This window comes from Callithrix jacchus, chromosome 4 (genome assembly GCF_049354715.1).
Source record: "Callithrix jacchus isolate 240 chromosome 4, calJac240_pri, whole genome shotgun sequence".
Classification (NCBI taxonomy): Eukaryota; Metazoa; Chordata; class Mammalia; order Primates; family Cebidae; genus Callithrix; species Callithrix jacchus.
This window is the reverse complement of record NC_133505.1, coordinates 114739159-114755158: the sequence shown is the minus strand read 5'-3', so window position 1 is coordinate 114755158 and position 16000 is coordinate 114739159. Positions and strand designations below refer to the sequence as shown.

The window sequence follows — 16000 nt, the reverse complement described above, 5'->3', positions numbered from 1 at the left end:
CTTTCAGAAGCAGCCCAGGAACCCAGCCCTCAAACAATCTGCCTTCTCACTCCCCAGATGGAGGGCTCGCTTCCCTAGTTGAAGAGTGACAAGCTTAATCCCGCTTTATGCGGGAAGACTGACAAGATTACCACACAAACAACCAATCAGGAGTAGAAATGCCTTTTTTTTTTTTTTCTGAGAAGTCTTATCAAGGAAACCAGTTCTTACACACAAAAGCTTTGCTTCCTAAAAGTCTTCTGCCAGTCATGGTAACAAACTCATCATCTATGACCCAGCCCAAATCCCTCTGACAGAGGCAGTAGGTCAGCATGGTCCAGAAAACACAAATTCTGCGATATCTAACTGCCTGTAATTCATACAACCTTACTTCCATCCACCTCTACTAACCACGAGGGCTTCCCCCTATTATGCAACTATATGAGAAGCCAATTGTTTCGCCACCCCTAATGGGGGTGCAATGCTGACAGGATGTGCCTCTCTAACAGAAAGGGAAGGCACCTCCCAGCACCTCCTGCAGCTCAGCTCCTGATGTGTCTAAAGACACTTCATGTTATAGAATCACAACATTTTATTCTTTTTACTGTGATATAGTTTAAACAAACATAATTATACAGAGCATAACAAACACCTACATGCCCAATGCACAACTTTAGCAAATCTTAGTACTGTACCATATTTGCTTCAATTTTTTTTAATAAACAAAATATTCCAGGTACAGGTAAAATACCCTTTGTATCCCCTCCTCATTCCATCTCTTTTCTACCTTTCTAAGAGGTGACCACTACCACTATCCTAAAGCTAGTAATTATTATTTTTTTGAGATGGAGTCTCACTCTGTCGCCCAGGCTGGAGTGTGGTGTCATGATGTCGGCTCACTGCAACCTTTTAGGTTCAAGCAATTCTCATGCCTCAGCCTCCCAAGTAACTGGGATTATCGGCGCCCACCATCACACCCAGCTAATTTTTGTATTTTTAGTAGAGACAGAGTTTCGCCATGTTGGCCAGACTGGTCTTGAACTCCTGGCTTCAAGTGATTTGCCTGCCTCCGCCTCCCAAGTGCTGGGATTACAGGTGTGAGCCATGATGCCCACCATATTTATTATTTCCATGAAATTTTAAATTATTACATGAATATATATATATATATACACACACACAATGCTGCTGTTCAGAACATGCTCTAATGCGATCAATACATTATATATAAAGTATATAAACATATATATAATACATAATGCTGCTTGCATATTTTAAAACTTTATATAAAAGGTATACTATCTGTATTGTTACATACTTGCATTTTTTGCTTAAGTTTAAAAATACATATTCTCACGCTCCTTCATGTACTCAGTACCTGAACTGCATCTCTGGATAAATTCACACACACGTCAGCAGTTGCTAATGTTTATCAAGTGCTTTCTTTGTGTCAGGAATTTTTTTTTTTTTTTTGCACGTCTCCTGTTGCAAATTAACTCATTTTACAGATGAGGAAACTGTGGCACAGTGGAGTTAAATAATTCCTCCAAGGTCAATAGCCGATAAATGAAGCACATATTGGGCCCAGATGAACTGGCTCCAAGGCCTAATAATAACTCACAAGGCCTCCTTAATAACAAAAGGACCAGTTCCATGGAATCTAAAGAAGCCACACACTCGCTTGAGGTTTGGAGGCAATCAAAACTCTGCCAGCAAGTATGTGACAAAAATCTGGGTAACTGAGCCAGACTGAAAGTTGTCTGTGGATTCCTCTGGGCAGCTGGTTCTCAGCTTTTTAAAAACTTTTCACTTTTTTTTTGGCATTCAACTTTTCCTTTTAAGAGGTCACAAATTGACTTCTGTGCAAGAAAAGTAAAAAATAGTACAAAGGTAGACAAAAGCCATTCATTAGTCCAGTTTCTCCCCTCAACTTCACCCTCAACAGCCACTTCTAACAGAGAACCGAAAAAGGGTAGATCATGCTCTTGATGCATGAAAACACGTGACCTTCCTTCATCTTGAGAATGTGGTAGCGCCATGTCAAAGAGCTTCATTGTACTTCATGCACAAAAGGGGGCAGAATTATAATGACCTAAGTATTTGACCTTCATGTAGTAAATGCATCAAAGCTCAGCTCCCTAACAATTTTTTTGTCATTTATAATAGAAATTGTTTTTTATGCAGGAAATGCCATTTTTCTTTCAAGGACAAAATCCAGAATTTTACTCAGCAGTTTTTTAGGTTGGATATATCTTAAGTGCTACATTCTTGATCATAAACAATCTTTAAAAAAAAAAAAAATCAGCAAATAAGACAAATCCTTCCCTTCTATTTGCCAGTGCCACATACACACACACTCCCACTCATACCCACACTCCCTCTCTCTCTGGCGCACAAGTGAAAGATCCTTATGCAAAGCAGGTTAAGGACTTTTCACTGTGATCACAGTTTACTTGTAACTTATAAATGAGAATAAACACCACTGACTCAACATCTCATTTTATTCATCCAATCAGTATTTATGGAGCACTGAGTGCCCAGCACTATGCTAAATGCTAAAATACATCCATCAACAAGATGCTCCTCAGAGTTTTATATTTGAATATTGAAAAGAATTTCCTCTTTTGCCTAAATTCTTGGCTTATGAACCTTCAATTAAGAAGACACATTCCAGCTGAACTTTTACTTGCTCATGGAAAAAAAAATTAACAAGTTGTGGCAACTGGGTAGACAAGACACAAGTAAAAACTAATATACTAACACACGATTTCACGAGTTTTTAAAAAGTTTTATAAAGCACACAAACCATTTAAAGGTCCAGCTTCATTCTTTGTAAAGTGAAAATCTCTCCATATACCCCTCCAAAAGAAGAAGAAAAAACAGTTAGGGATCCAGCAGGAAGTTGCCATTTTCTACACTGTACTTGGTCTCTCTATCTACATTTACAAGGATCAGGCAGGATGATCCGAAAAAACACTGCCAATTGACACCAGTGGATCACTGGTTCAAACGTGGTGCCAGCTTTCTCTTTTACCATGAGCTTCACTTGCCTTTGGCATGTCTCACTGTCTAAATCTGGGAAGGAGGGGGGATTTCCACAGGTTCTATCCTGACCCAGGTATATGAAAAGGCATATGCAGCCATATCATGAGGCCTCGAGTAATGCAATGCACAGTGGGTTAGGGGAGAGAGAGAGAGAAATTAACTCAAGAATTATATGAGATAAAACTAGTTTTAAAAAGAGCATAGATGCTATTATTGGCAAAGTATTACATTTTTGTGTTTTTTTTTTTGGGGACTGCTAAAATGCCACAGGCTTCATGGGCAGTCTCTCAGATACGGAGAGACTGGCTAACTGTTGATCTCTCCTATTCCCCAGCTATACCTTACTTATCCTCTGTCATGCTGTTGGCCATGGTCTGCCTCCAAAATCAAATTTAAGGCAGCTGGGACTACACTTTGCTAATCTTTGTAGTCCCCACAGTGCCTAGCACCATGTCTAAAAAACTCAGTGCTCACTAATATTTATTATTTTTACTTAGTTAAATTAAGGAGTCTTTCCTTGGTATGATACAATGTGAAGCACACACTACTACCTAACTAAAAAGGCTAACATGAGTCTAATAAAGCCTTTAGAGTTAATTTCCAGTTTAAGGAAATTCAGGCGATAAAGGAACCAGATAATGACACTAGAAGAAAATGGATATATCCAGAATGTGGGACATTCTGCAGAACAACTGACCCAGTTTCTGCAAAAGTCAATGGCATGGAAAAGGTGGGGAGAGGTAGAGCAGGAAACGGCTCTTGATTAAGAGACATAATATCCAAATCCCACATGTGAATTCTGATTCTAATAAAACCATAAAAAACATGTATTTTATACAAGGAAGAAATTTTAAAAATTACACAGTGGCCATTAGGTGATACAACAAAATATAGTACCTACAGTTAGGTGTGAAAATGACCCTGGTCAATTAAGCATATGCCCATGTTCTTCTGAGGTGCGCAATGAACTATACAGAGGTAAAATATCTGAAGCCTAGGATTTGCTTTAAAGTCCTTAGGAGGCAGGTGGGGAGAAATGTCAGCGAAAAAAACAATGTGTTTTCAAAGGTTATAGGATAATTTAGAAAGTAGAAAAAACCCGGACCAACACTAGCCTGTCTTCACACAAATCCTCATCTCTTTTCCTCCCTCCACCTCCTAGAAAATAAAACCCAGAACTGCATATGGATTGCGGGGTAGGCAATTGCAGACCAGAGGTAGAAATAACCAAGTGTATATATAAGTCAGGGCCCTAAACAGCAACAGTCCGTTTATTTGGAGATGGCTTGGTAACCTAAATCATCCAGAACACAGACCGGCACCTTCCACACTGTGCTGGTTCAGATTATCACCATTCAGACTTTACAGACTAAACTGCAACATGTAGAGACAGTATCTGTCTTGCTTGCCACGATTTCCCCAGGTACTCATGACATAAAACACACTCAAATGAATGTGAATAAATGTACTCACAATCCGAACTACCTCAGTCTTCTAAAAACCAGTTGATTTGGAAAATACTGATGGTCCATGATGATTAAGTTCCAGACTAAGTTTAGGAAACCAGTATGATTCAATACATTTTAGAAAAACTACTATAAAAATGTCTAAAATAAATAGGCTTAGACATTTAGACATGTTAAAACAAACAAAAAGAAAAAACTCGCCATGGAATGAGAAGCAATAAAGGAACCCAAAGCCCAAGATTATTTTTTGCATTCTACTCAATTAATTAATAGCCTTTCGGTAATGACTGGTTGAGGAGAACAATGACCCTTGGTGGCAAGCAGAGAAAATAGTCAGAGAGGGCAGTACAGTTTGAGAAGATCTAATATACTTTTTCCTTCTTCCCTTAAAAAGCTTTTTTAAAAAAATATATTTAAAGAGAAACATGTTACAAAGAGGTAGTTATAGAGAGAGGTGGTCAGACTTATGCATGAGTTGAGACAACTTAGAGAAAGGAGGTAGACTGGTAGAACTAAATGACCCAACAAGGACAGGCTCTCTCATAAGGTAACAAGAAAATTAACATAAAAGGATAGGCAAAGCTTCCTTCTGCTATTTCCTCCCACTCCAAAGCACAAACATTCAGGTGATCCCATTACATACAAATGCCCAATAGCTCCCTTGCTAAGGTCTGGTAGGCAATGCTACCCTTAACACCTCAAATGTTCAAATTCCTTTGAAAGTCTCACAGCCACAAAGACATACTTCAGGCACTGCCTCCTCACTCATCAGTTGAATGCATTCTCTCTTTACCCACTTATCCCCCCTACTCCTACCTAGCACCCTCTGTCCTCTCAAGGTTGCTCCTTATTCCCCATTTTCACCATTCGGCCTTCTTCCCTTCTTTCTCTTCCAGCCTGCTCTTCCCTGTTTCTGTCTTCCTTGTACCCTCTTCATACCTTTCTCATTCTTTGTTCCACAGCTGTCCCCAGTATTACTTGTGTCCTCTAAAACCTTTCTTAACCACCAGACCTTCCCCTTTCCATGCTATACCTAGAAGCCTGTTTCTCTGAAGCCACTTGTAGTCTAGACAAAACCAGAGGAAACTATCTTCTCTCAGGAAGGGGCAACATAGAGTTTAGACCAATATAGTAGAAAAGAATTGGTCATGTTTAAAAACATTTTAAGACCTTCAAGGATAACTTGGAAGTAGTAAGAACGTCCCCAAAGCTTCAAACGGGCTTGTTCTATCTCAGGGCCCAAAGTACAGACTTTATATAACTAAGCAAATGTATCTGAATCAATTTCAGAGTCAGTATTTCTTACCTTTTGATCACAGGTTCACCATCAAGACCACAGGAATTTGTGGAGGAAAAAGATCTTTCACTGGCTTATCTAAATTCCTATCAGAGGTACTTAAAGACAAGTGCTACTTTATTCATAAAAAGCGAGAAAACACCACATAAAAAGTAGATACCTTTTTTACTTAGTAGCTCCTGTCAGAAAAAAAAAGGTGTTTTTTTAAAGAAAAAAGATTATAAAATAATTCTGCTGAAGTTTTACTATAAAGCATAAATATTAGCTAATTATTTTTGAAAAGAAAATATTTGCTTATGATATTATCATCCTTTGACTTCACAATTCCTACAAAGTTCAACATAGTGTCTAAGAAAGAAAAAGAGAAAAAAATAGCAAACAAAAAACCTCCCCCTAAATTGACACCCCAAACTACCAGACCTCTCCCCACTAGTAGCCTTCCCCTAACCTACTTGAATCCACAGTGGCTCAGATCTTAAGAGCCCCAGAGGAAGAAGGCACCCCAAAATTACATAACCCTTATTCTCAATCTTACCTGCCTTACCTACAGAACTGAATTGGGAGATGATCTCAGATGGGTCCTCTATAATAAAGAGGACAATTTCCATCTCTCTCTTAAGAATGCTGCTTCCTCCTCTGTCCACCACCCTCTGATTGTTGCTGGTGGTCACCACACCACCACCATCATCAATAGTAATAGATCATTTTAAATTCACTTTTTGCTAGGAAATATGGGGCAGAGACGTTACAGAACTTGCTGGATTTCACCCAGTAAGCTCCTAAGGAGATTTCAATAGAACCCAGGTCTGTCAGATTCTAAAGCCTAATATCTGCTGCTACATGACTCTATGCTAAAAAATAAAAATAAAAAAAGACTGTCCATGCCTTCATCTTAACTCCAGAAGTTCAAAGGACCCTAGAGGTCAGGAGACCACCAAGATCTTACTGTGTAAAGTGCTTTCATCCACCCAAGGTTCTTCCCATCTTTTGTCTTTGGCTGTCAGTGTCTAGTGGGAAAGGATGTCCTCTCCACACTATTCCAGGGTAGAGTACTGTCTAGCTACAGCGGCTGCAGAGTGGGTTTAAATTCTTTCAACACTGCTGAACTTGCTTAGAACTTTGATGGCACCCCTGCCCACTCCCCGTCTCCACCCCACGTCCTGGATTCAGCAAATGGACCTGGAAAAGAGGCACCCACCAAGCAAAAAACTCAAAGTGAGACACTACTCTTGCTTCCACAAAACCCCTGAGTGATACTCCTTTCAAATAACCACCAAAATGACCTTTCCCTACTAGTTCTTTTTCTTGTGTGGGAGAAAAACATTTTTTAAATGGGTTACTGTGGATTAGCCATTAGAAAGCCCCTGCTTAGCTCATGCTTTATCTCTGTTAATACTTAAATGGGCGCAGCCAGAGACACGCTCATACAGGGCTTTTGGGGAGGAAGAGTACACAAAAGTAATTTTATCATTTTTTTGAAAACTGGATTCTGAAACCAAAAGCAAAAATCAGTGGGTAAAGTACATCAAATCTTCCCCTATCTCTGTGGAGGGAGAACCAAATAAACTCACACCAATGGGCAAATATTGAATAACAAGAATGATAACGACTGCTGGTTATTGAGCACTTGGTCTCCACCAGGCTTTTTTCCAGACGCTTTTACTGACATGACTTCACTAAACCCAAACAATGCTATGAAGTTCTTACTACAAAGACAAAGCAGGCTTAGGGACTCTAGCTCCAAAGTAATAATTATATGTAATTATTTGGCACTTACTATGTGCCAAACTCTGTTCTAAGTAAGTACCTTAAATACGCATATACTGACTCATTTAATCCTCACAACAGCCCTATAAAGTACATGATACTCTAACAGACCAGCAAACCAATGGAAGAAGGTGCTAAGTCACTTGCCCAGGGTCAAACAGCTGATAAGCCAGAGGATTTAAACCAAACTTGTCCAACTCGCAGCCCAGGATGGCTCTGAGTATGGCCCAACACAAATTTGTAAAGTTTCTTAAAGCATTATGAGATTTTTTTTTGCAATTTTTTTTCTTTTTTAGCTATCAGCTATTATTAATGCTAGTGTATTTTATGTGTGGACCAAGACAATTCTTCCAATGTGGCCCAGGGAAGCCAAAATAATGAACACCCCTGCAAGGTACTCTGCCCTTAGTCACTGAGCTGTACTGCAAATTTACTGCCTGGGCTTTTGTTTCTTTTATTTTACCCTTATTTTTGCATTATTTCTTCAACAAGACTGGAAAATTTGCTACCTGGGCTTTTGTTTATTTTACCCTCCACCCCCCAGCACCTTTTTTTTTAACATTATTTCTCCACTAAGACTGGAAGCTCTTGAGAACAGAGACCACTTTTCATACCCTCATTCAGCCATCAGTTTTACGAGCCAGCTAGGCAGACATCAATAAATGATTGAGTATTGTGTGATATGCAAGAGATTCAGGAGCGGGGCGGGGGGGGGCGCGCTTCTCACTCCCAGTTCCACTGCCCTGTCCAGGCCCCAAGAGAGCCTGACCAGCGTCTATGTGTTCCTTCCAGGGACATGTGAGGACAGACTAGGACAGTCTTAAATGGTCTCACCTAAGGTCAGATTCCTTTACTTCCCATTTCCAAGCCACTGGAGAGTAAACTCACAGCAGCTGGACTGCCAAATCTTGCTCCATTCCCCTTCCTGCTATCCGTGACAGGAGCCCCTACTCCTACTTACTCAGAAGAGACCTTAGGAGCCACCATCAATCAGTATGTCAACACACAAGAGAGCATCTACAACCACCCCTGCCCTACAAGGTCAAAAACAAGCCCTTTGGCTACTTATGCATCCATTTCGTCTAAAAAAAACTTGGTGTCAACCTTCAAGGCTCAGCTCACACACCACTTCCAATGTGAAACCTTGGGAGATAACCCTGGTTTTAAGAATCTAGTTAATGCTAAGTTATATCCAAGTTTACAGTGGATATAAAAATCACCCAAAACCCTAACCAAAATACTGGCATGGCCAACCAGGGAACATAAAATTTCAGACTAGTGATTTAATAAGATTGTCCTCACAGGACATTTCACTCTGAAATATGCAGAATGGGTATGGGCTTAAAAAAATAAGCTATATAATCAACGATTCCTTGAAACAAAATAATCTGAGAAGGCAGAGCACTGTACCACTGTAACTTACAAGCTGATTTCCTCTTTCTCTCCCTGGCCATATAGTTGTTCTTCATCTCAAAAATCAACAACCTGTCTGTCTAGCTCTGATACACGGCTAGGAATAAGGATTAAAATAATGAGGCTTCCCTTAAGGTAGTGACAGATTCCAGAAAATAGTGGCCACTTGCTAGGACAGGGTGCCATAGGTATCTGGGCTAGCAGCACGACCTGCATCCTCTGAGATCAGACTCTCAACTGTGAGTCTGGCAGTCATAGAGGAGCAATGAGTCTGGGCCAACCTATACCCCTTACCTGTCTTGTTACCACAGAAAAATAAAAGGACCATTCATAAGTGAGATTTTCAACTAATATATTTCCCAGTGCCAAAATATTAAAATGGTACCTGTTTACAAAGTGTGTACTAGACATAATCTAACCTTTTCTAGATGTCCCACGATCACACTGAAATGTGCTCCTACACTAAACAGCCTCAGACTATTTCCTCTGCATGAAGCTCACCACCCTCTCCCCACCCTCACCTGTACCTGGGAAGAACTGAGAGGAAAAGCAGATAACCAAGCTTATGCAACACACTATCTGAATTCAGACACAATTCTAAGTCAAAGTGCTCTGGCTTTCCTTGCAAGGAGGCAGGAGGCAGGGAAAGAAACCTCAATGTACTGAGCACCTGTGTGGGGGGCACCCTACTAACACTACATAATCTCACTTAAACAAGCCAGAGCATGCCAATGCTCTTTCAGTTTAAAGATAAGGCCAATGACTCCTGGCAAAGCTGTTGGCCCACTCAAGGCCACACAGCTGGCAGGTGATAGGGAGGGTAGGGGTGGGTCCTGGCCTCCTGACTCCACATCACAGCATCCTTCCAAGACAGCAAAGTTGACTCATAAGAGAGGTCTTTCCAGAGAACACTGACACAGGCAGCAGAGCTTAGAACTCTTCCCACCACAGCTTCCCAGAGCAAGAATTTCTTTAGTTTTAGAGAAATAATTCCTTCCATCATCATTTTCTTAATCATCAAATCTTTTAAAAGTTAAAATTTATTGATAAATGCAAATAATTAATACAGTGAAGATAGATATATTATACAAGATATGTGAAGGCACCTTTAACTGTAGTCCTGTCATCAACTAGAATTTCCACTAGTTTTCAATCTTAAAGAGTGAAATTAAATTTGACTATACAAAAGGGGAGAGTAGCAATTTAATGACTTAAGATAATTATTACTTCAGTCACTTTGTTAAGATTAAATAGAGCAAACACAAAAAAGCGTGGAAACGTTAAGTGACTGAACTTTTCACAGAAACTACGTAATGATTATTCAGATAAAAACATAATGGCAAGTATACGATAATTCATTTTACATAGTTTTATCAACACTTGTTTAAATTATAACAAATATCAGATAAATTTAAGCCTATGTACATGGTACGCATTCACTGAATAAACTTTTTAATATGAGTCTATAAAAATGTCAAACAGCCAGGTGCAGTGGCTTGCACCTATAATTTCAGCTGCTTGGGAGGCTGAGACAAAAAGATCATTTGAGCCCATGAGTTCAACACCAGCCTGGGCAACACAGCAATATCTCATTTCTTTGAAAAAAAAAAAGAGAACTGAGCATGGTGGCTTGTGTCTGTAATCCCAGTTACTCCAGAGGCTCAGGTAGAGTTCAAAGTTGCAGTGAGCTATGCTTGTGCCACAACACCCCAACCTGGGCAACAGAATGAGACTCTTGAAAAAAAAAAAAAAAAGTGAAGCAACTAGAAAAAAAAATTATACGTATATATGAAACACCAGCACCCATTTCCACTCAGCTCAGGATGCACTTATAATTCATTTGACCTCCGCTTTTATGCATAAAAAATGTTTATTTTAAGAAATATAAAATATACCTAAAACTTTACCAAAGTGCAATACTAACTTTAACTTTTTACATTTGGATTATTTCCTGTAAAAATGAAGTGGCAATTTAATTTCTTATTTCAAAGTCCACATGCAAGGATGTGCCCAACAACTACAAATAATCTTTTCTAAAAATTGCATCCATTCCAGCTGGGCCCACAGCTTTCCTCTTGCCACTATTTTATTAAGCAAAAAATCTACTGCCCTGATAAAACAGGTTTCTCCCATCACATATTAAAATATAATTATAAAACCTGATCCTCATTTGGACTTCCTTGGATTTGTTCCAAAAATGCCATATCTTTCTAAAGTAAACCAAGAGGTTTTTTTAAACCATTATTCTATCTTAAGAAAAGTCTTATCTGAACAAGCAAAGAGATACACCCTAAAATTCCTGCAACCAAAGGCTTCAGAAGTCTTTGCTCAGATCCAGGATAAATCTTTGCAAAGCCCAGGGTACACTGTGACTGGGTTTACACGCTTAGACCTTGCTCACTAACAAGTCAAAAAATTTTTCTCCCAGACATCCCCAAAATATCAAACAGATTCATGAGAAGAATGAAATTTCCTTGTCCCTGCAGCCTCAACATGATTTTATGATATTCCTGTCTGACACAGTTTATATATACAATTCAGATGCCAAAATCTTGGTGGCAATAAGGACTGCTACCTGTCCATTATTACCTATTTTCACTGAGGAATATGAATTTCTTGATCATTTCTCAGTCCATTTAACAAACAACCAAGAAAACTTGCAGATTGTTCTGTATTTCTTAGATGAAAGGAGAAAACTCTTATATCAACTGTTTATAAAGGAAGAAATATTAAGAACAGTTAGCATCATAAGAGGAAGAAGGCTCTTCTTGTTAAGTCCAGTTTATGAACCCACAGCTAAAGACCTGAATTTCCTTCCCCTCCTCTATTTTAGTAGCTGAGATGAATTACTCCTTGACACATAGCACAAACTGGTATATATACTTGATTTGTTACAACTGTCATTTCTACAAAAGGGTGTATTCCTTTGCCTTCCCATGTGGCTTTATATAGTACGTCAAACACCCAGGAGCAAAACATCTGACATGGCCTGCCCAAGGAGAAAACAAGCTTTCCCAAAGCTGAAGCCAGGCCTGGGGGCCCTCAGTGGGGCTGAGCTAGTAGTGCCTGTTAGTCCTGAGTCTACCACAATGCTTAGGGATAAACCTGGGGATGGCAAGCTTCTCCACCCAAACTGAGGAGGTGACACGTTAAAAAGGAAAGATTTACATGCACTGGTGGGTTCACTAAAACCTAACTGCTACAGGATCTTCTACTCACCAACAAAGGATCCTATAACTCCTATCCACTCACCAATCACCCAGAAATCATGAAAGGAAACCAACTTACAAGCTAATCAGAGTAGGCTCCTGAGAAGACTATGGCTCCTGTTGTCTCTTCCCCACCGCTTCCTGATGGCTAACCCTAGCATATCACTACAGTCCTTTCCAAATCCAGATGTTGGAAATCATCACCAGGTTCTGGTAGGCTTCTGAGGCATGCTGTAGTCCCATAATATGTCCAAGATAAGAAGCAGAACAATGACACAGAGGGTCCATCCTGGCTCTCCTACTGTCCTGGAGGTGGCCTACCCTCCTGCCGCTTCCACTGAAGCTCAGGAAGGGAAACTCTTCCAATTTTTGTTTTCTAAAAGGCCCTCTTATGCACCGTTCCAAAAGAATAGTTTCTGAAGTAACGCCTGAATGAGAGTGACAGCACACGGGATGCCTAGCTCTCTTGCAGACATTATGCAAAATGAGTCACTGTATCTATATCTACTGCTATTGCTGCTGCCACCTTTGCTCAGAATAAACGAGGAAGACAACTGATTCACATGGGATCCATAGAAACTGATGTGGAAGATGAGCACAGCAAGAGGGAAAGGGGCGTCCAGTCAGAGTTCCTCACATTGGCCCCTTCCCTAGAGGGGCAGAAAGGCTCTGGTCAGGATCCGTGTGGTAGTTGGAGTGGGAGGAGGACAAGAGCAACAACAAAAAGGGGAGGGAAACAGAGATGTTAAAAAAAGAAAAAACACCAAAAAAAAAAAAAAAAACCACTCGTGAGGGAAAACAAATTCTTAACTCAACCAGATGCTCGTAATAATTCTCGAAAGGGCAAGGACTCCTTCCTCTCATTTGACTCCAAAGGGAAATGTCTGGATAGATCCCCTCTCCCTCCGTGCCCATTCTGATTTGAGTAGACTCTCAGGTACAAAGCAAGAGAGAAAGCTGCGCTCTCCTCACCCTCCAGCTCTCCAAGAGGAAATTAAGTCTCAGATACACCTGCCTTTTTTTTTTTTTTTTTTTGAGACAGAGTCTTGCTCTGTCACTAGGCTGGACTGCAGTTGCACCATCTGTGCTCACTGCAACCTCCGCTTCCTGGGTTCAAGCGACTCTCCTGCCTCAGCCTCCAGAGAACCTGGGGTGACAGATGCATGCTGCCACACCTGGCTAATTTTTTTTTGTATTTTTAGTTGAGACAGGGTTTCATCATGTTGGCCAGGCTGAGCTGGTCTTGAATGCCTGATCTCAAGTGATCCACCCACCTCAGTCTCCCAAAGTACTGGAATTACAGGTGTAAGCCACCACGCCTGGCTGCCCCTGCTTCTGTCTTCCCAACTCTCCATGCAAAACTTGCCAGTTACTCTTTAGCTGCCTCTGGTCCACAGCCTCCCCTAATGTCACATGAACATGATGGCACAAGACCTGAGGCCAAACTCAAGAGGAATTCTTTCTAGTACATCCTTGTCACTAGGCACTACCTACTTGGCAAGAATTTATGTGGCCTGACTTCAGAAGAGCTATAGACAGCTTGCTTTCAACATACTTTTGAAATGAACCATACCCCCTGTGAGGCTTCAGTTAGGTTTCTCAGCCTTGGCACTACTGGCATTTTGAGCTCGACACATCTGTTGTGGGCCTCTCCTGTGCACTGAAGGACATTTAGCAGCATGCCTGGCCTCTACCCACTAGACTCTAGCAGGACCACTCTTCCCCCACCGCAGCTGTGACAATCCAAGTGCCTAAATATTCCCTAGATGCAAAACTACATGCTTTCCTCCTCCCCAACCCCCTTGAGAATCATCAGGTTAAGATACCACCTTTGCATATTCTCTTTGTAAATTCCCATATTCTTGGAGGGAGAAGTAAGACTGAGAGCCCTCTGGGGCAAGGCTGAGGTGTAAGATGAGAATGGAGAATGCTGCAATAGGAAACAGAATACATACAAGACAGCGGACTCACCATTCATAGCAGAGGACCTGAAGCTGCTACTCCCCCTATTTACAAAGGAACAGAAGCAAATTCAAATCTGTCTTATCCATGGGATACTGACGTGACATTGTAAGAAGCTAACAGAACTTTAGAGAGGCTAAATCATACCAAACATTCATAATCAAAGGGTCAAACTGGACCTGCCCAATGAAATGAAGCCAAAAATTCCAGCAATTCGATTGAGGAAGGTCTCTAGGAGTATCTGGCCATGTGCCCTGGTGTCCCATGTAGAAAAACTGAAATAGGTGAGACACAAACCTATGATGTCTCTGAGAGGGTTAATGCAAGTGGAGGGATGTTGTTGGTGGCCACAAAGGGACTTGAAACCATGTTTAAAGAGAAACCAACAATTACTATTCTAGGAGACCTGGATATTACACAAAAAAAGTAAAACATTCTTGCCTTCACGTTGCTCACAATCAAGTTGGAAGAGAAAAGATTAAGTACATATCCATTAACATCTTCATCACCACCTAATAGCAATGGCTAAAGTTTACTGGAAGCTCATAATTTGCCAAGCTCTATGCTGTGCACTTATATCCATTATCTATTTCAATCTGTGTAAGAACCCTACAATATAGGGAAAATGAATATCCCCATTATATAACTGAAAAAAAATTGAGGTTCAAAGAGACTAAGTGATCTATCTAAGGTCATATAGCTGGTAAGCGGGGGAGCTGGGATTCAAATATAGATTTAATTCCAAATGTATGTTTCTAACCCCTGTGCAATACTGCACTCAAGACCACAACACTGTAAGACTGCAGAAGGGCAGGGTGCTGAGGCCGGTCACCACTGGGATCTCAAAGGAAAGCCAAACACCGGGCACGGCAAAGGAGGGAAGAAAGTGCTTCCAGGGCAAAAAGTTCTTTAAAAACTAATTCCGGGTCTCAAAGCAACTTAACCAGCTATTGGAAATGCTATTGCCCGCAAGAGAAACCAAAGACTTTCTTCAAAGGATTGTGGGGTTGAAGTGAATGGGGTGCTGCAGGCAGGCACAGATGAAAGCCAATAAATGCTCTTTCTTCTTCCAGAGAAAAGTGTCTTCCTTTTTAGTGGGCTTAAAAATTCATTTTCACAATCATATCCTTTTTTTTTTTTTTGAGACAGAGTCATTCTGTCTCCAGGTTGGAGTGCAGTGACGTGATCTCGGCTCACTGCAACCGCCATCTCCCAGATTCAGGCAATTCTCTTGCCTCAGCCTCCTGAGTAGCTGGGACTTCAGGTGCCCACCACCACACTCAGCTAATTTTTGTATTTTTTAGTAGAGATGGGGTTTCACCATGTTGGCCAGCATGGTCTTGATCTCTTGACCTCGTGATCCGCCCGCCTCGACCTCCCAAAGTGGTGGGATTACAGGTGTGAGTCACTGCACCCAGCCCCATCTTCTTAGGTCAGTGGATCATCATTCTTTTGGAGTCATAGACCCCTTGGAGGGTCTAGTGAATGCTACATACCCAAATCCCAGAAAAACATTCATACACACAATCTCCTGCATTCCATTATCAACACACTGAAATGGCTTTTACATTTTACAAGGTTAGAAGAATGCAGAACCCTTAATTTGATCCTAGGTTTGAATTTCACTTTTTCAGGCATTTTCATTTTAATGATCCACCCACTCCTTCCAAACTCTTGTATTAGGCTGAAGAAAAACATGGTGAAAGATTCATTCCAATAATTTTTCACTGCAGTAGTTGAGGTATATCATGCACTATACACATACTTGATTCTTTCTTCTGGACGTTGCCTTGTGAATTGGATTTTAAACTGTGCCTCCTGCCATGGCCTTAAGAATGACCAAGAAGTCTCTGTGGCTTGAT

The 16000-nt window shown here is 40.7% G+C and overlaps 1 protein-coding gene across 12 annotated transcripts in view; it reads right to left on the bottom strand.

Moving 5' to 3' along the window:
* FOXO3 (forkhead box O3) overlaps window positions 1-16000 on the bottom strand; it is a 125497-nt gene that overhangs the window by 49583 nt on the left and 59914 nt on the right. For 5 of the 12 annotated variants that reach the window (XM_078369910.1, XM_078369907.1, XM_078369908.1 and 2 more), the window contains one exon: window positions 1-16000. This exon is cut by the window's left edge; it is cut by the window's right edge. The exons of the other annotated variants lie outside the window; for them this stretch is intronic. The gene's annotated coding sequence lies outside the window, so the exon portion shown is untranslated. 12 annotated transcript variants of the gene reach the window in all.